Below are 21,122 nucleotides of genomic sequence, written 5' to 3'. Positions count from 1 at the left end.
GATTAACCTCTCAGTGTCCTTAGAGATATTCAACACCCACCAGCTTCTCTGTTTTCATACTATAGGATCTGAATAATCTCATCAAAAATACAATCGTTCACTAAAAATTGTATGGTTGATGGGCACCTTAAAGTGAACCCAAGCTGAAGCTCGGGTTCAAAATCACATTCTTACCCTGAAGACAGGGAAGCCTCAGGATCCTATTGAGGCTTACCTCCCTTGTCTGATGCCCCTCCACCTAAATCATGCCCGCGGCTCCAGCTTACTATCTCATTTTGGGGTTGATTCACTAAACTGTGCTATGACAAATAGCACGCCTTACCAGAGATAGCACGCCTTATCAATGCTAACACACCTTATCAGAGTAGCATAGCGAACGCTACAAACCTATGCCTGCTAATTGGCAATGGCACTCGTCAGGGGTGTTGCTAGGCTCCTAAGAGATCTAGGGCACTTATGGGCACTCAAGGTGGAAAATGGGTGTGGCTATGCACCAGCATGTGGGTGTGGTCATGGGTGGAGCCAAATTTACATGAACTTAATAGCCGTCTAAGCAGGCCTGCCCAGAAAAATGCTGGATGAAGCCCCCTCCTCTCCATTAATACAGAAAAACAAAAATGTAGCATATTACATAGGCAGTGTCACTTAAACATAACTAGGCAGAGTTTCCTGGCTTCTGTGCTGGCTAGTCTGGCTTTCTGCTGGGCGGGCTGGCCTGCTGCCAGGTTGTCCCCCATAGTATTCCCTGACCTCCTAGTGGACCCTCTCCCGTACTCCCACGGTCCTCTCATGGAGGCACCACAACTCCCAGCATGCCCCCATAGAAGAACCACAGCTCCCTGCATTCCCCCATAAAGGGATCACAACACTCAGCATGGCACCACAGCACCCAGTATACCCACACAGAGGCACCACAGCACCCAGCATACCCCTGTTTGAAGCACCACAGCTCCCAGCATGTCCGCCATTGAGGCACCACAGTTGACCCTGCCTGGGGGACGTCCAGGGCACCCCTGAATAGATCCGGAGCATGTGCCACTGATCTTTGGGCCTAGCGATGCCCCTAGATCTCGTCCTGCCCTGAGCCCCTGCGGGTTCGTAGCGCTCGCTGTGCTACTCTGATAAGGCATGCTATCTCTGATAAGGCATGCTATTTGTCATAGCACGGTTTAGTGAATCACCCCTTGCACTGGCGTAACAATAGGGCCTGCAGCTTTTGCTCCCTGGGGCCCGCTCGGGGCCGTTTTGTGGGGGTTGGAGGGGACACAGCATGAGGGGAAAGCCATGGCCACATTCAGCGGGGAGGGGGGACGTTCCCCCTGCCCCTCACCTCGGGCTCTCCCCTCTGGGCTCCCCTCCACTTTAAATTAGAGTCCGGGCAGTGGCGGGCAGCAGACAGATACATACCTTCCGTGCGCTCCAGCATGCGTTCCTCTCGCTAGTCTCTGACGCAACTTACTGTATAACAGGAAGTCGCGTCAGAGACTAGAGAGAGGAACGCACGCTGGAGCGCACGGAAGATATGTATCTCCCTGCCGCTGCCCGGACTCTAATTTAAGCTGCAGGGGAGCGCAGAGGGGAGAGCCTGAGGTGAGGGTGGGGGGCGGACGTCCCCCCTCCCCGCCAAATGTGGCCATGGCTTTCCCCTCATGCTGTGTCCCCTCCAACACCCACAAAACGGACCCGAGAGGGCCCCAGGGGGAGGGGGGGCGCTCAGAAATTCTGCAGGGGGGCCCGGTGGGGCCTAGTTACGCCCCTGACCCCTTTGTACCTGAGCTTCAGCTCCAGTATACTTAGTACACTTTAACTGAAAAAAAAAACTACAGGCCATAACACGTTTGCACGGCAAAGAACACTTCTAAGTGCAGCGAACAGAAATGTATCTGCAAAACATGCAAAAAAAACATGTTTTTAGATTTTAAAAGTCAACTGTAATGCGAGGGATAAGAAGGCTGAATACCAGTTGCCTGGCAGTCCTGCTGATCCTCTGCCTCTAATACTTTTAGCCATAAACCCTGAACAAGCATGCAGGTCAGATGTTTCTGACATTATTGTCAGATCTGACAAGATTAGCTGCATGCTTGTTTCTAGTGTGATTCAGCCACTACTGCAGCCAAATAGATCAGTAGGGCTGCCAGGCGACTGGTATTATTTAAAAGGAAATCAATATGGCAGCCTCCATATTCTTCTCATTACAGGTGTCCTTTAAGCACAAAATAAGACCATGGGATTCCGCAATGTCTTATTTAAGACTAGCTGGTCGCCCGGCGTTGCCCGGGTATGTAATTGGCCAGTGTTAGCTCTGTCCACTTTTTCTAATCCTAACACACAATTACTCAATGATGACCTAGTTTGTGAGCTTTGCGGTCTTTGGCATCAATAATTGGCTGTGGCTCCACTCCTTTGAAAATCAATAGGTGAATTTTGATTAGCTTTTGTAGGCTCCACCCACTTTTCTGAATATTAATCCCAGTCACCCAGTGACCAGCTGTGCAAAGTTTAAGAACCCTGCCATTGACAGACTGTGGAAGAATGGCTGCAGTTTACATTCTGGAAGTGAAATTTGTATTTTTCTCCACCCACTGATGTCCTAATGTTTCCCGGGTATGTATTTGGCTGCTGTTGGCTGTGGCCACTTTTTCTAACCCTAACACACAATTGCCAATAGTCAATGACCAAGTTTGTGAGATTTGTGGTCTTTGGCATGAATAATTTTCATTGAAATGAAACACATCTGATTCGCTGTTTGTGGCCCCACCCCTTTTCTAAATATTTAACCCCAGTCCCCCAATGATTAACTGTACCAGGTTTGAGGCTTGTGCCATTAACAGTGCAAGAATGGCAGCAATGAAATATTCCCCTAAAAAATCAATAGGTAATTTTTGATTGTTTATTGTAGGCTCCACCCACTTTTCTAAATATTAACCCCAGTCACCCAGTAACCAATTGTGCAAAGTTTGAGAACCCTACCATTAACAGTGTAAGAATTGCTGCTGTTTACATTTTCCCAGTAAAATTTGTATTTGTCTCCGCCCACTTATGACCCTGCGTTGCCCGCTTATATATTTGGCTGGTGTTGGCTGTGCCCACTTTCCTAACCCTAACACACAATTCATCAATTACTCAATTACCAAGTTTGTGAGCTTTGCGGTGTTTGGCAACAATAATTTGCATTGGAATGAAACAAATCTGATTGGCTATTTGTGGCTCCACTCCCTTTCTGAAATTGAACCCCAGTCACCCAATGATCAACTATACCAGGTTTGAGGCTTGGGCCATTAACAGTGCAAGAATGGCAGAAATGTAAATATTCCCCTTGAAAATCAATAGGTGAATTTTGATTGGCTTTTATAGGCTCCAACCACTTTTCTGAATAATAATCCTAGTCACCCAACGACCAACTGTGCAAAGTTTGAGAACCCTACCATTAACAGTGTAAAAGAAACAAAAGTTTGCTTTCTTAAAACAGAAAGAATTTGCGATAATTCAGGTTGGAGTGAGCTTGAGATGTCTTCCAGAGCATCACTGCTGAATATATGCAACTTAACCATTCTACCCTTAGAAGCTAAACACACAGTGGCTGGATAGTGTACTGGTTAAGGGCTCTGCCTTTGACATGGGAGACCAGGGTTTGAATCCTGGCTCGGTCAAGTACCTATTCAGTAAGGAGTTCAAGGCAACACTCCCTAACACTGCAGGGTGGCCTCTTGAGCGCGTCCCTGTGGCTGCAGCTCTTGAGCGCTTTGAGTCCGACAGGAGAAAAGCGCTATACAAATGTTTGGATTATTATTATTAACACACCTCCAATGAAACAGTGTAAGAATGGCTGCAGTTTACATTTTCCAGTGAAATTTGTATTTGTCTCTTTTTGGTTATGGGAATAAAAAGTATCCTATATGTTATTCCAGGTAATGTACTATGTGTGTGCCAAATTTCATTCAAATCCGTTCAGCCGTTTTTGCGTGATCGAGTAACAAACATCCAAACATCCAAACATCCGAACTGTCCCATTTATTATATTAGTAAGATTAGGACTATAGATCCAAATGTTTATCTCATTGGTGTATTGCCACTTCAGGTTTGCTTTACAGGCACAAATGAGAGAGCCCATAAGACAGCACTACATCCTTTCCTTGCGGCATTCAAAGAATTGACCCAACCTGTCACTTAATGGAGTCCCTCTTACACCTGTGACAGCTTGGCTTTGATACTATAAGGCTGCTAGCTTTATTAGCTGTATAGGAATTCAATAAGTGACTGGACATTTGGGAGGATCTGTATTGAGTTGTCTTTAACTGAGTTTTCCAATGGAACTGACACTGTGCTGGAGAATCACTGTCTGGTAACGTGTGAAGGAGATTTCCCTACGTAGTCGTTCCAGCCTACGACAGACATTCCAGCCAACCTGACAATCTATGTCAGAGCAATGACAAATGGAGGAAAACCTAAGATGGCAACCTGAATATTTTTTTGGGGAGGTTTGGGCATATTACATTTAGGGCTCGTTCACCCTGCAGGCGTTTTGTCAATTTTTTCTGCCACGTGCGCTTTTTAAACACGCTCCCCCGAACACTTGTGCAATGAATGTCTATGAGAAGGTTCATATCAGCGCGCGGCGTGCGCTGAACGGGCAGCAAAGCAGTGCGTGGACCATTTTTGAGGCGATTCCGGTATGGAAGGTATAGGAGAAACGCAAAACACTCACAAAATCGATTTGTGCAGCGATTGCGTTCGCGTTTTTAAGAATAAATACATTGTATTTATTATTTTCCGGGTCAAAGAGTTCACTTGCTGACTTGCCTCAGGGAGTGAATTAAAGGGGCACGATGGCGAAAATGTTTACAATTTAAAATATGTGCAAACATAAACAAATAAGAAGTACGTTTTTTTTGCTGTCACTTACAGTAGGCAGTAGAAATCTGACAGAAGTCACAGGTTTTGGACTAGTCCATCTCTTCATAGGGGATTCTCAGCAAGGCTTTTATTCTTTATAAAGATATTCTCTTAAAAGGATTTAAACAATGATGCTGGCCAGCTTCCCCGATCCCTACACAGTTTTTGGCAGTTGGACAGAGCAACTGCCATCCACTAAGTGCTTTTGAAAATAAATTTATCCCTGAGAATCCCCTATAAAGAGATGGACTAGTCCAAAACCTGTCACTTCTGTCAGATTTCTACTACCTACTGTAAGTGACAGCGACATAGGAGAAAAGTAATTTATGGCTCATTTTACTCTGGAAAAAATGTACTTCTTATTTGTATATGTTTGCTAAAGAATGTTTCTCCTCTGTATGGCCTAGTGCACACCGGAGCGTTTCCGCTGCGGTTTGCGATCTGCTTGCGGGTGCGGATCCGCTAGGGTAATGTATTTCAATGGGCTGGTGCACACCAGAGCAGGAGGCGTTTTGCAGAAACGCATACTCCCGGGCTGCTGCAGATTTTGGATTGCGGAGGCGTTTCTGCCTCAATGTTAAGTATAGGAAAACCGCAAACCGCTCCGAAAAACGGCACTTCAGAGCGATTTTGCTGGCGTTTTTTGTTACAGTAGCTGTTCAGTAACAGCTTTACTGTAACAATACATGAAATCTACTACACCAAAAACGCTTCACAAAACCGCAAAACGCTAGCTGAAATGCTGCAGAAAAATAAGAAAAAGCGTTTTAAAATCTGCTAGCATTTTGCGGATCTGCTAGCGGTTTTTGGTGTGCACCAGGCCTATGTCAGTGTATATAAGCTGTGTTTTTCAGTTCTGGTCAGGAACCAGTCCGACGAAGGCTTTTTATAAGTCGAAAGCTCACTGTTTATCCATCTCTAAGTTAGCCAATAAATGGTATCATCCTGATTCAAAACTTCTTATTTGTATATGTTTGCACATATTTTAAATTTTATAGTTTTTCACTGTAGTGCCCCTTTAGATAACGGCTCGGGAAAAACACTTAGCACAAAAAAACCGCTTAGCACAAAAAAACGAATCGCCCAACCAAGCGGGAATCGGAAAAACAAAATACACGTAAAAAGCCACCAAACGCTAACGGCCACTCGAACGTAACGCAATGTGAACAAGGCCTTAAAGGACCACTATCGCGAAAAAAGTAGGCAGTTAAAAAATGTGACAGATGACAGGTTTTGGGCCAGTCCATATTTTTAAGGGGGATTCTCAGGGCTTTCTTTGTTTTCAACAGCATTTCCTGAACAGCAGTTTAACTGCCAAAATAGCAAGATACCAGCCGGCCTCCCTAATCACTTGCACACTATTATGTCAGTTAGATTTTGCAACTGTTATTCAGGATATGCTGTTGAAAACAAAGAAAGCCCTGAGAATCCCCCTTAAAAAGATGGACTGGCCCAAAACCTGTCATCTGTCACATTTATTAACTGCCTACTTTTTTCGCGATAGTGGCCCTTTAAAGAGGAACTTCATCCCAATCAGTAGACAAGACACAGAACATTTATATTCCTCATTTATTCTGGCGGACTAAAAGCACCAGAGCTGCAGCTACTACTAGGGTGCTCTCTATAGGCTGATATTGTAGTGAAACCCCTCCCACAGTGTGATGTCCGGACCATGGTCCTGACAGTTTGCTGTCTGTAAGGCCTGGAACCCATTGCAAATCGCTAGTGCAATCGCTAGCGTTTTAAATGAGGGTTTTGTAAGCAATTTCACGGGCGTTTCCTGGCAACTTTGGTAGCGATTTTAAGGTTTTTGCCAGCAATTGTGATCGCGTTTTGCAATTAGCTTTTTTAATTCTGATTGGTCCTTTCTAATTTTCTTAATTTTTGTTACAGTTTGCAGTAATTTAAAATCGCACACAAATAGCTATGTGTAGAGATTCATGAGCGATTTGCCAGTGCGTCAATACTTTACATTGCATGTCCTGGGATTGCGATTATTCTAATCGCAGTTGCTACTGTGGAATTTGTTACATTTATTTACATTGGCAGAGCGTTAAGGGAAATTGCTAGAAATTTGAAGTGCTCCCTAACCGCTCAAAAAAGCGATCTAGTGCAGGGGTGTCAAACTCAAATACAAAGTGGGCCGAAATTGTACACTGGGACCAATAACAGGCCAACCTCAATGTCTACTGGCCACCTTCCTCCCTTATAAAGTTCCCTGGTATCTAATGGCCTCCCTCCAACCCCTATACAGTTCCCTGGTGTCTAGTGGTCCTCCCCCCCCACTACAGTTCCCTGGTATCTAGTGGTCCTCCCTCCCCTATACAGTTTCCCAACGTCTAGTGGTCCTCCACCCTCCCCTATACAGTTTTCTGGTGTCTAGTGGTCCTACTCCCTCCCCTATACAGTTTTCTGTTGTCTAGTGGTCCTACTCCCTCCCCTATACAGTTTTCTGGCGTCTAGTGGTCCTACTCCCTCCCCTATACAGTTTTCTGGTGTCTAGTGGTCCTACTCCCTCCCCTATACAGTTTCCCAATGTCTAGTGGTCCTCCTCCCTCCCCTATACAGTTTCCCAATGTCTAGTGGTCCTCCTCCCTCCCCTATACAGTTCCCTGGTGTCTAGTGGTCCTCCTCCCTTCCCTATACAGTTCCCTGGTGTCTAGTGGTCCTCCTCCCTCCCCTATACAGTTCCCTGGTGTCTACTGGTCCTCCTCCCTTCCCTATACAGTTCCCTGGTGTCTAGTGGTCCTCCCTCCCCTATACAGTTTCTCAATGTCTAGTGGTCCTACTCCCTCCCCTATACAGTTCGGAAGTGTTTAGGGCTGTCCCCCTACCTCCCCATATGGCTTCCCTGGTGTTCTCAGGCTTCACCTCCAATATACCAGTAACTTCCCTGGTGGTCTAGAGTGGGCCAAACATAATGCAAAGTGGGGACACCACTCGAGGGCCAAATTGAATGGCTCTGAGGGCCAGATTTGGCCCACTGGCCGGAATTTGACTTGTATGCTCTAGTGGGTTCCAGCCCTGAGCCTCATTGCATTGTAGGAAATAACGGCTTTTTTCACCTGCCAATCAAGCAGCATCCCCCTCTGTGCATAGAACTCTCAGTAATGAACATTCCGTACAGATCACCTGGCAGAACTAAAGATGTCACCACCAGTGATAAATGTCAGAATGTAAATCAGGGAGAGGAAAGATTTTACAAGGAGCAAACACTGACTGAATAATCTATAAATGAATATTGCAAAAAAAATAAGCAATTTTATTCATTATTTTAATTTCACTACAGTTCCTCTTTAAACAACACCTGAAGTGAGAGAAACGTGGAGGCTGCCTTTTAAACAATACCAGTTGCCTGGCTATCCTGCTGATCTTTCAACACATCAGTAGTGTCTGAATTTCCCACCTAAAACCAGCATGAGGCTAATCCAGCTAGAAATCAGAAACATCTGATCTACATGCTAGTTAAAGGGGTTCCTTGGCGAAAAAAGTAGGCAGTTAAAAAATGTGACAGATGACAGGTTTTGGGCCAGTCCATCTTTTTAAGGGGGATTCTCAGGGCTTTCTTTGTTTTCAACAGCATTTCCTGAACAACAGTTGCAAAATCTAACTGACATAATAGTGTGCAAGTGATTAGGGAGGCCGGCTGGTATCTTGCTATTTGGCAGTTAAACTGCTGTTCAGGAAATGCTGTTGAAAACAAAGAAAGCCCTGAGAATCCCCCTTAAAGAGACTCTGAAGCGAGAATAAATCTCGCTTCAGAGCTCAAAGTTAGCAGGGGCACGTATCCCGCGGCTAAACGGGGGTCCCTTCACCCCCCAACCCCCCCCCCCCCCCCCAAAATCAACAACCAAATTGGTCGTAGATTTTGCTGCTCCTAGAGGCAGGGCTAACGGCTGCAGCCCTGCCTCTAGTCGTGTCTATCAGCGGCGCATCGCCACCTCTCCCCCGCCCCTCTCAGTGAAGGAAGACTGAGAGGGGCGGGGGAGAGGCAGAGATACGCACTGACAGACGCGCGTGGGGCAGGGCTGCGGCGGTTAGCCCTGCCCCAACCAGGAAGCGCTTCCCCTCTGCACCGAGGGGATTTGGGGGATCAGGGACCCCCGTTAAGCCGCGGGATAGTGGCGGTTTAGCAGGGGCACACATGCCCCTGCTATTTATGAGGTCTGAAGCGAGATTTATTCTCGCTTCAGACTCTTTTTAAAAATATGGACTGGCCCAAAACCTGTCATCTGTCACATTTAACTGCCTACTTTTTTCGCGAAAGAACCCCTTTAAGGCCTGGTGCACACCAAAAACCGCTAGCAGATCCGCAAAATGCTAGCAGATTTTGAAACGCTTTTTCTTCTTTTTCTGTAGCGTTTCAGCTAGCGTTTTGTGGTTTTGTGAAGCGGATTTCAGTATAGTGGATTTCTTCATATATTGTTACAGTAAACCTGTTACTGAACAGCTTCTGTAACAAAACCGCCTGGCAAACCGCTCTGAACAGGCGTTTTTCAGAGCGGTTTGCGTTCTTCCTATACTTAACATTGAGGCAGAAACGCCGCCGCAATCCAAAAAATGCCTCACCCCGGGAGTATGCGTTTTTGCAAAACGCCTCCCGCTCTGGTGTGAACCACCCCATTGAGATACATTACCCTAGCGGATCCGCACCCGCAAGCGGCTGCAGGAACGCTGAAAAAGCCGCTCGGTGTGCACCAGCCCTAAAGGATTATTCACACTAAGGGAGCTTTTGGCTTTTTTTAAGCGCTGGCGATTTTCAAAATCGCCCTAAAAGCGCTTGTTCAATGATTCCCTATGAGAGAGTTCACATAAGTGGTTCAATTCCGATCCGTTCACCAAAGCGCTGCCTGTACCATTTCCAGGGCGAATCGCTTGAAAAAGCGCTTTGTATAGCGATTTATCCAACCCTTTTTATTAATAAATATATTGTATTTATTCATTTTACTGGTGAAAGAGTTCATATACCGACTGACGTTATTGAAAAAGTGAAAAAACGAATCGCTCTGTTAAAGTGCTTAGAAAAGTGTTTTACAAAAAATTGCTAATGCGCAGGTAGGCGCTAAAAAAATCCTGCACTAAAATGCAAGTGCTCACACTTGAGATTTATGATGTGAACAAGGCCTTAGGGACTGTGGCTAAAAGTATGAGAGGCTGGGAATCAGCAGGACAGCCAGGTATTATGCATTGTTTAACAGGAAATAAATATGGCAGCCTCCATATACCTCTCACTTGTCCTTTATTGCCACTTTCCCTGACTTCCCTGATTGCTACTTTTACTGATAATTATTAGTAATAGATAATGATTCCCTTATTTATAAAGTGCGTTGGGAGGGACAGTTAGTGATGTGACTATGTATCCTCTAAAGTGCTGCAGAAGATGTCAATGCTATATAAATACATAATAATAATATGGCAGAGACATTAGACTATGCCTATGATAGGGTTTTAGATTGTGAGCTCCTCTGAGGATGGTCAGTGATATGACTGTACTCTGTAAAGTGCTGCAGGAAATGCCAGTGCTATATAAATACATGATATTAGTATGGCAGAGACTATGAATATGGTAGGGATTACATTGTGAATTCCCCTAAGGGAGGTCAGTGACATGACTATATACTTGCAAAGTGCTGCAGAAGATATCAGCACTATATAAATACATAATAATGATATGGTATGATGACATTAGACTATAACTATGGTGGGATTAGATTGTGAGCTCCTCTGAGGGCAGTCAGTGACATGACTATGTACTCTGTAAAGTGCTGCAGAAGATGTCAGTGCTATATAAATATACAATAATAATATGGTTGAACAGTACTCTATGACTATAGTAGAGATTAGATTGTGAGCTCCTCTGAGGACAGCCAGTGACATGACTATGTACTCTGTAATGTGCTGCAGGAGATGTCAGTGCTATATAAATACACAATAATAATATGGTTGAACAGTACTCTATGACTATGGTAGGATTAGATTGTGAGCTCCTCTGAGGACAGTCAGTGACATGGCTATGTACTCTGTAATGTGCTGCAGGAGATGTCAGTGCTATATAAATACGCAATAATAATATGGTTGAACAGTACACTATGACTATAGTAGAGATTAGATTGTGAGCTCCTCTGAGGGCAGTCAGTGACATGACAATGTACTCTGTATAGTGCTGCAGATGTCAGTGCTATATAAATACATAATAATAATATGGTAGGGCATTAGACTATGACTATGGCTGTGGTAGGATTAGATAGTGAGCTCCTCTGAGGACAGTCAGTGACATGACCATGTATTCTAATGTGCTGCAGAAGACATCAGCACTATACATAATACTAATAATATGGTAGAAAATATAGTTATTTTCCAATAATGAAGGACAAATAGCTGACCTACATCACAGTCAATCAGCAATCATTCTCTATTGCTATGCCTATAAGATGCCTCCAACGCAGGCTGCAGTTGGCACAGACCCCCTGAGGAAGGCCGTATGCCTAGTATAATGCTGACTGAGCTCAGCTGCTGCACGTCTGTGTAACGCGACTGGACAGCCATGCAGGCAACAGCACAATATAGCTCTGTGTTTGTCTAGGCATGCAGAGGCTAATTCCAACCCAACCATAACAAGAGAAGCTCCAGGTTCCATCACCCCCCACCCATATCTCCCATGATCCACCCTCAGTCTGCAATACGCTGATCGCTAATCAATGCCAGCGGTGCATTATTGCGTAGATCATCACATATACGGTATCGCTTTCACAGGCTGCATTAGTTAGCGGGCATCCAGCCCCGGATGGCTTACAGATCTCGCAGCTCCTACGCCAGGGTGGGGTAGCGGAGAATTATCCTATGGATAACGGCTAAATTATTCATGGGGTAGAGAAACAGCAGAGCAGATCGTGTAACAGCTGTGCACAGTGCGGTCGGTGTGACACAGACAAGACAATAGCGGCAATTTGTGACAGGGGATATAAATACATTTTATTGGGGAGGGGGTGACGGGAGAGAGACAGTGAGAAAAGAGGCCATCGTTCGCGGCCAAACGCTCGCTAGAGAACGTATACAGAGACACAAAGGAGATAAACATAGCAAAGACAGGTCGCTAGACGCACGATAAACAACATGACATGCGAGTTACTATGGGATACCCAGGCTGCTCGGGGTGACCCAGAACCACTAGGAAGGTATAAAGGGCTAAAAGAGACCAAAAAAAGCAAAGATTCAAAAGCAACGCTAAATGTAATTTTGCCATCTTAAAACAGAAGGTATTTGCAATAATTCAGCTTAAAATGAGCAGCTGTGGTTTCCCAGGATGCATCACTCTCGCATATGAAATTCATCTCTTTATGCTCCTGATAGTATAACATTCAAGTCTCATTGCAAAAGAAGGCTAAAGGCCATTGGACTGTGAATCTGAGGATATAATATGCTATGTGCCACATTGAGATGATTTTATTTTTTTTGGTTGTAGCAAGGCATTTGTTCCTCATTCAAACAGGCGGTCAGACTGCACTGTTGCTAAGCAGTTCCGATCAGCTACAGGCCGTCACCGAGCAAATGCGGCGTACCAAGGCCGGAACTGACTGTGTAACAATGACTGAAGACTGGATAGGCCCTGTGTATTAACCCCGTATGAACTCTATCTCCAACAATACTGGTAAGTGATAATGGACAACACATGCAATCCAAAAACACAGTTGTTCAATATAAAACACAAACCTGGTGGAGAAAAACAGCTGCACTTTTTGTTAAGGCCGGCAGTCCAATAATACTGGATAGTGGACTACAAGTCCCAGCGTATTAAACAGCTGTTTTGTTTGTTTGTTTTGCTATTTTTCAGAACCCTACAATCAGTAGCTAGTCATTAGGTTGATAGCGCTGAACCCAAAAATAATTCAAGTAGTCCCTATTCAGAAATGATTGACTGAAGCAGGGCCAGATTTCTGCAAAGGCCAGATGGGCTCAGTCCTAGGGCGGATGCCCCCCCAGCGTGGTGGCTGGACATGAAAGAGGGGTTTCTACATAGAAAAGAAGGGAGGTTGCAAAAAGGGAGCCACGTGTGGTATAGAGGAGCTGCCTAAGGGAGCTATACATGGATGATACACATATAAGAGGGGGCTGCACATGGAATGGGAGGGCAGCTGCTGTACATGGATGACACACATGGAAGAGGGGGCTGCAGTACAGGGATGATAAACATGGAAGAGGTAGTTGCACATGGAATGGGAGGGGCTGCTTTACATGGATGATACTCATTGAAGAGGGGGCTGCACATGGAATGGGAAGGGCTGCTGTACATGGATGATACTCATTGAAGAGGGGGCTGCACATGGAATGGGAGGGGGCTGCTATACTTGGATGCTACACATGGAATGGGAGGGGCTGCTGCACATGGATGTTACACATGAAAGAGGGGGCTGCACATGGAATGGGAGGGGCTGATGTACATGGATGTTACACATGGAAGAGGGGGCTGCACATGGAATGGGAGGGGCTGCTGCTGCACATGGGTGTTACACATGAAAGAGGGGGCTGCACATGGAATGGGAGGGGCTGCTGTACATGAATGTTGCACATGGAAGAGGGGCCTGCACATGGAATGGGAGGGGCTGCTGTACATGGATGTTACACATGGAAGAGGGGGCTGCACATGGAATGGGAGGGGCTGCTGTACATGGATGTTAAACATGGAAGAGGGGGCTGCACATGGAATGGGAGGGGCTGCTGTACATGGATGATACACATGGAAGAGGGGGCTGCACATGGAATGGGAGGGGCTGCTGTACATGGATGTTACACATGGAATGGGAGGGGCTGCAGTGTACAGATGATACACATAGTAGAGGGGGCTGCACATGGCATGGGTGGGGGCTGCTGTATGTGGAAGGGGAACCAGAAGAAAGGGTGGACATAGTATAATCTAACCTTGTTTGGCAGTAATGATCAGTCACACTTATATCTCTTGATTTTATATTAGTAGCCCATTCCCAGCAGTCACAGCGCAGAGCAGTGCACACTACTCTGCACCACTTTTTCTCCTGCTACCCGGAGATCCCCTTTATTTAAATGTCTCCATTTACACTGCTGGCTCCATACTAAATTCATCAAAGTGTAAACAGGCCCCAAATCTGACCAAGAGTTTATCAAACGGCTTCTGTTATCCCTGCACTGATGGTGGCCATACAAACCTATGACCCCACTATTCCCCTGCTGCTCCATCCCCCTCCTTCAACAAAATTTAGCAACGCACCCAGTTTTCCATTGATAAATTGTCTGAAATTGATCAGAGGCTTATTAATTGGGGCTCATTGGGCACAACAGATGATCAAAGTGATTAAATTGTCACGCGTGTACAGCGTCCTTTAGGTTCTGAATTACTAAAGAAGAATCAGAAGTCTCAGGCAAACAACACACAAAGCTGACTCAACATTTGGTGGTGAACTACAAGTCCCAGCACTACATACAGTGCAGACTTCTCATTCAGCCTTAGCAAGGCTGGAGAGTATATCCCAAGGTCCTCTCAAGAGACTACAAGTCCCAGAATGCTACAGTATTTACAGTGCAGGGCCGGTAGTATACACATCACTGTATGGATTTATCACAAGGTTATGTCATCTATCGCTTGACAGTGCAATGGGACTATAAGGAAAGGTTGCTGTTGCTGACCTCTAAGAAGTCCCTTCCTCCTCCTCTGCCTTCCGCGGCCACCATCACCATCGCTGACTATTACACAAATGTGATATCTGTTATCTGCACTTTAAAGGGAACCTGAAGCAAGTATATGGAGGCTGCCATATTTATTTCCTGTTAAACAATACCAGTTGCCTGGCAGCCCTGCTGATCTATTTGGCTGCAGTAGTGTCTGAATAATGGTGAATACACACGGTTCGTTCCCGCATCGAATGCGCCGCTCGATTCTCGACGAATCGATTATTCACGAACATTTCCGAGCGCATTTCAATGATTTTTAGGTCGATTGCCATGTAAAGTTTGGCAAATCGACCTAACGATCCATCGAAACGCGAATCGGACATGTCAGAAATAAACGAATCGACGGGAATCGAGCGGCACATCGACGGAAATCGAGTGCGGGAATGAACCGTGTGTATCCAGCATAACACCAGAAACAAGCATGCAGCTAATCTTGTCAGATCTCACAATAATGTCAGAAACATCTGATCTGCTGCATGCTTGTTCAGGGACTATGGCTAAATGTATTAGAGGCAGAGGCTCAGCAGCACTGCCAGGCAACTGGTATTGTTTAAAGAAATAAATATGACAGCCTCCATAACCCTCTCACTACAGGTGTGCTTTAAGCCTGATCTTGGCCCAAGGGACAGGAAGGAAATGGATTACACAAAGCATGGATCAGGCTACAGATCACAGATCACTGATATGTAGCATAGCTCCCAACTGTCCCTCTTTCCTCCTCATGTGTGCCTTTTTCAGGACTTTGTCCCTCTTTCTATGTAAATATATGTATTTCTCTACTAAAAAATGTTTTTGATTGACTTTAAACTTCATTCTCACCCTTTAAATTAATATATTACTAATTGTAAAATGTTACTATGAAGGAAAATAAACCAGGATAGAAAGGACTAGTGAGGTGGACTAGGGTGGTTTGAATTATAAAACAACCTATTTTTCTTTTGAAATCTTTATGGTATGTGTGACTAGGGGTGTGTCAGGGGCTGGATCAGGGGTGTGGCAGGGGCATGGCTTACTCATCTCAAAAAGTTGGGAGGTATGATGTAGTACTATGTGGACACACACAGACGTAAGGAATATGGAGGTACTTCCACTAAAGTGAGCTTAGCAGAATAAGTTGTGTTATACATCAGGCGACTTGGTGGCCGATCGACCATCCAATTCGAATGAAAATTGGTGCCGCCAAGTGCATGCCCAATCGACGATGCGACCGGCCCGAAATTGGTTGCATGTATTGATTGGACATGCTGCAAGATGTAGGGCCGACTTGTTCGATAGGGTGTGCGGCGATAACGAAACCCCCAACGCTGTCCCCCCCTTAAGGTGCCCCCCATGTGCCCAGTGCACTATATGGAGCCTGTCCGTGTCCGCTGCTGGCTCCAGGCTCCATTCATCGTCCACACATGGTTGCCGGCATACACATGGGCACACGCACCCAGGGCCGGCGCTACCATAGAGGCAAAGGGGGCAATTGGCCCAGGGCCCCAGAGCTTGTAGGGGCCCCCAGTGGCTACAAGAGGAAAACATTTTTTTCAAATCGACCTTATAGTTTTTGAGAAAATCGATTTTAAAGAGACTCTGTAACATTAAAAAGATCCCCTGGGGGGTACTCACCTCGGGTGGGGGAAGCCTCCGGATCCTAATGAGGCTTCCCACGCCGTCCTCTGTCCCACGGGGGTCTCGCCACAGCCCTCCGAACAGCCGGCGACTGTGCCGACTGTCAGTTCAATATTTACCTTTGCTGGCTCCAGCGGGGGCGCTGTGGCGACTTTCGGCACGGAAATAGACGGAAATACCCGATCTCCGTCGGGTCCGCTCTACTGCGCAGGCGCCGGAAACTTGCGCCTGCGCAGTAGAGCAGACCCGACGGCGATCGGGTATTTCCGCCTACTTCGGAGCCGACAGCCGTCAGAGCGCCTGCGCAGGAGCCAGGAAGGTAAATATTACGTCACCGCTGCACGGAGGGCTGCAGCGAGACCCCTGACGGATGGAGGACGGCGTGGGAAGCCTCATTAGGATCCGGAGGCTTCCCCCACCCGAGGTGAGTACCCCCCAGGGGCCGTTTTGTCGTTACAGTTCCTCTTTAAAGTTTCAAAGGAAAAAAAATACACATTTAAAAACCTGCCGACTTTAATGGTTAATAGCAAATCCACCTTAAATGCTAGAAACCCTAAATTTGCAGGATATGTTAAGGAGATCATTGGGAATAAGAGGAAAAAACTATTTTTCAAAAAGACTTTATAGTTTTTGAGAAAATCGATTTTAAAGTTTCGAAGGAAAAAAGTATACTTTTAAATGCGGTAAATGTCACTTTTAGTAGCAAACCTAACAGTAGTGTAATTTTACATGCATCAAAAAAAAGGGCAATCAATTTCCTGACGGGGTTTCCAGGGGGTCCATACGCAGCCGCAGCGCTTTGGCCAGGGATCGCTATACAGCCGCAATATGGCTGTATGAAGATCCCTGGCATTTTTTCCTATTTCCCCCCCAAAAAAATTTATGTTTAGAGTGTGGGAATTTAAAAAAAAAAATTATGTGGGGTCCCCCCTCCTGAAACTTTTTAACCCCTTGTCCCCCATGCAGGCTGGGGTAGCCAGAATGTGGAGCTCCGATCGATTGGGGCTTCACACCCTGACTATACCAGCTGCAAAAAAGGTCCCTTAATGCCGATTTTTGTTCTGGGGTATCTGTTGGAGGGGCCCCCAGGTTTATTTTGCCCTGGGGCCCCATTGTTGCTTAAACCGGCCCTGCACGCACCCCACATGGTTACCGGCATACACATGGGCACACGCACCCCACATGGTTGCCGGCATACACATGGGCACACGCACCCCACATGGTTGCCGGCATACACATAGGCACACGCACCCCACATGGTTGCCGGAGTAACGTGGGTGTGTGTGCCCATGTGTATACCGGCAACCAACACGGCATAAGGTGGTGGAACGATCATTACAGCCAGATCAATTTCCAATTATTGATTATTCCTCATGTTTGAGTCTACAGCAGGTGCTACTAATGACAAAATATAACAAGGCCCTATTGGGTGTCCTGAGGGGACAGGTGTAAGCCATCAAGGTACCCATTCAGGCCTACTGCACACCAGAGCGGTTCGGTTGCGTTTTTCGGAACGCTTGCGACTGAGGAAACGCTTGGGTAATGTATCAGAGCGGGTCGGTTTTAGCTGAAACGCAAACTCCCGGGCTGTAGCATTTTTTGGTTTCGGAGGCGTTTCTGCCTCCAATGTTAAGTATAGAAAAAGCGCAAAACAATTGATAAAATGCCAGATCAGAGCGGTTTTCCAGGCGTTTTTGTTACAGTAGCTGTTCAGTAACAGCTTTACTGTAACAATATCTGTAATCTGCTACACAAAAACGCTTCACTTTAAGTAAAAAACACTACACAAAACCGCAAAACGCTTCATAATAATAAGAAAAAACGCTTCAAAATCCGCTAGCGTTTTGCGGATCTGCTAGCGGTTTTTGGTGTGCACTGGGCCTCACAGTACAATTTTAGTGGACGATTGACCTTCCGATCTCTTAATTGCGACCAGAAGAAAATGATCGGAAATCATCAGTCAGGCCCATAAATGGGATATAAAATGTCCAAACTGATTTTTTAGATACGATCATTCCATATAATGGATAGATGAAGTGATTGATAAATCATTCATTTGTTGTCGATTGACACCATCAACACTATCCAATCTGACCGACCGGAATGGTCGATGGTTTCCTAAAGCTCCATGCTAACCCCACATGTTTCAACTACGATCTTTCCATGGCCTCTTGCCTTCTATGAAACAATTGCATATATACAAAATTGAAATGATAAGTTACGTACAGACGATTAATTGCTTTTGATTTCAATTAAATGCAATATGAAAAAATCTAATTGATTACTTTACAACATTCACTTGGTCATTTTAGATTTAATCGATAGTCATTTTCCCTGTCGTTTGATCATTTCTAACATGTCTGATCTGCTTCCGAGGTTCTCGTCAATGTAATGAGAAAATTGCATTGTGTGTACCCAGCCCTGATGGTGGCCACTAACGGTACAATTTGTTTACGATCAATTGTTTGTACGAACGATTGGAAATGATCATTTGGGACCACCAACGGTGGCCACTAATGATCCAATCTTTTTCATCCAATCTTACCATTTTTAAATAATATAAAGGTGGCCACTAACGACCCAATTTCCAGCGAAAAATCGTTCAAGCAATCAGATAATTCTGATTAGAAGTAAAATATTATAATACATCAATCACTACACCAATCTTTGCTTCCTATCTATCACAAGCGACAAGAAAATCCAAATTTTGATACGACTAAAATCCAATCAGACAACTGTTTTTATAATCGTTCATAATCGATTGTGCCCATCAAACAGAAATGGATTAAAGGACACCCGAAGCGAAAATAAACTAATGAAATAAAAACAATTGTATCTATCTTCCTTCTCCTAAAAATGACTTTTTAAGATATTCCACAGTTTTATTTTATGTTTATATCTACTTTTAAAGTTTTAACTGTTTGTGTTTGCTCAATGACACATTCACTGACATATGCCAGAGCTAAAATCTATCAACTATTGACCCTTTTTATCTCTTTCCTGCTCTCAGAAGCCATTTTCTGCTAGGAAAGTGTTTTATAGTTGGAATTTCTTATCAGTGAGGGTCACACTGTAGCCACTTCCTGTCTGAGTCAGGACTGAGTCAGCCACTTACTTACCTGATATTTAACTCTTTCAGGCAGAGAAAGAAAAAAAGGGAACAAAGCATAGTTATGTGTGTGCTAGGCACTGTACATACACATGTCTATCTCATCATGTCACATGTCACCTCGGGTATCCTTTAATATGCAAAGAGGCCCTAGGCAAGGTAGTAGATTTGGGGCCCCCTTTGTGGCCCTTTTGGTAAGCTGAAAGTGAAGAGAGGTCAGAGAAGGTGACAGGTGGGCCCCTTAACACCCACTAGGCCCCAAGAACCTGCCTAGGTTGCCTGGTGGTGGATGATCCTGCTCTGTCATCAACGGAGATTAATTCCAATCAATCTGATCACATCCGATCAGAATTATCTGATGGCTCGAACGATTGTTTGCTAGAAATTGGACCGTTAGTTGGCCACCTTAAGGGAACTGCCTAAATTATCTATTCAATATATTCACTTAATTTAATTTACACTTATACTACATAGATTTGGTAAAATTGAATGAAAAAGATTGGATCATTAGTGGCCACCATTATGGATAAAAATCTCCTAACCAATCAGATTGACGGAATCGATCAGAAAATCGGATGGATTTCATTCATCTGATTGGTTTGGTTAGGAGATTTTTGTCCATTAGTGCTACCAAACAATCATTTCCGATTGTTCATAAGAATAACTGTTCGTAAACGATTATTCGTCAAATTGTATCGTTAGTAGCCACCTTAAGAGGATCCTGTTAAAATCTGTATGTGTGTGTGGCCATCTCTAGGCTTGCCAGGTTACAGCCTGATCTAAATTTATTTTCTGAGAAGCATAGGAAGATAGGGCCGCATAGCAGGGTGTCATCGCTGCACCCATACACACACACACGGACAGCGCACACGCATAGGACACAGAGAGACGCACACACGTAATGTGCTGACACAGACAAGCACACACAGCAGCGACACACACACAGGCGTATAGAGGATGCATGCTATGGTGCATGCAGCATACAGCCCCATTGACAAAAGCATCTATCGGAGAGGCGCAAGGTGACACAGCTGGTGCACAGCACACAATGAAGGCAAAGGCAGCATCACCACCCATACAGCTGCTATGCCTTCCCCATCAAAGAGCCCTTTATGCCTGCATCCGTCACCTCCCCACTGACAGCACAAGGACACAGCACAGCCCTCCTGTCCCCCTGCCTGTCCCATCCTTACCTCCAGGGCCTCACAGTCCCCCATACGCCGCTCACTCTTCTCTTCCTAACATGGCTCCTTGTGTGTATCCATCATGACATTCCTGGTAGAGCAGAGGCAAGGCGAGCTTCCATCCCACCATCACACAGTCCCTGCCAGTGCAGCTGTTGTGACGTCAGCACAGCCTCTGCCCAGGGAGATGTTCCATAGGGGACCAGAGGAGGGAGAGGAGAGGAGGGAGAGGCTGCAAGGTAGCAGGGATGCAGAGGAGACAGGATAGGCGGAGAGGATGGGAGAGGAGGCGTTAACTCCTTCCCAGCCCTCATCCTGCCCACTTCAGCTGCTGCCAGGTCTTCCAAGATATATTCTTTTTCGCTGAAGTGCAGAGCTGTCCTCTCAGCTTGAAGGAAACCTGAATTGAGAAGCATAACAAAAAGATGCTGTGTAAAAACAATGCTACCATTGTAAAAATGCTTTCAGTTAAAACGCATAAAATATGAACTGAGCCATAGGAACACATGGGCATTACCTTGCTAATCAGTTATCCTTTCTGTTATAACTGACAGCAACTGATATAGTGGAAGAGGACCCTTTAGTCCAGTCGCACTTGTCATTACGAGATGTGGCCCCCT

At 45.4% G+C, this 21,122-nt stretch overlaps 1 protein-coding gene across 2 annotated transcripts in view; it reads right to left on the bottom strand.

Moving 5' to 3' along the window:
• RUSC2 (RUN and SH3 domain containing 2) overlaps positions 1 to 20,767 on the bottom strand; it is a 97,825-nt gene extending 77,058 nt beyond the window's left edge. For both annotated transcript variants that reach the window (XM_068251647.1, XM_068251669.1), the window contains exon 1: positions 20,512 to 20,767. The gene's annotated coding sequence lies outside the window, so the exon portion shown is untranslated. The remainder of the gene's footprint in view (positions 1 to 20,511) is intronic.
• Between the last annotated feature and the right edge of the window lie 355 nt (positions 20,768 to 21,122).

This window comes from Hyperolius riggenbachi, chromosome 1 (genome assembly GCF_040937935.1).
Source record: "Hyperolius riggenbachi isolate aHypRig1 chromosome 1, aHypRig1.pri, whole genome shotgun sequence".
NCBI classification, from domain to species: Eukaryota; Metazoa; Chordata; class Amphibia; order Anura; family Hyperoliidae; genus Hyperolius; species Hyperolius riggenbachi.
This window is presented reverse-complemented; position numbering and strand designations above follow the sequence as displayed.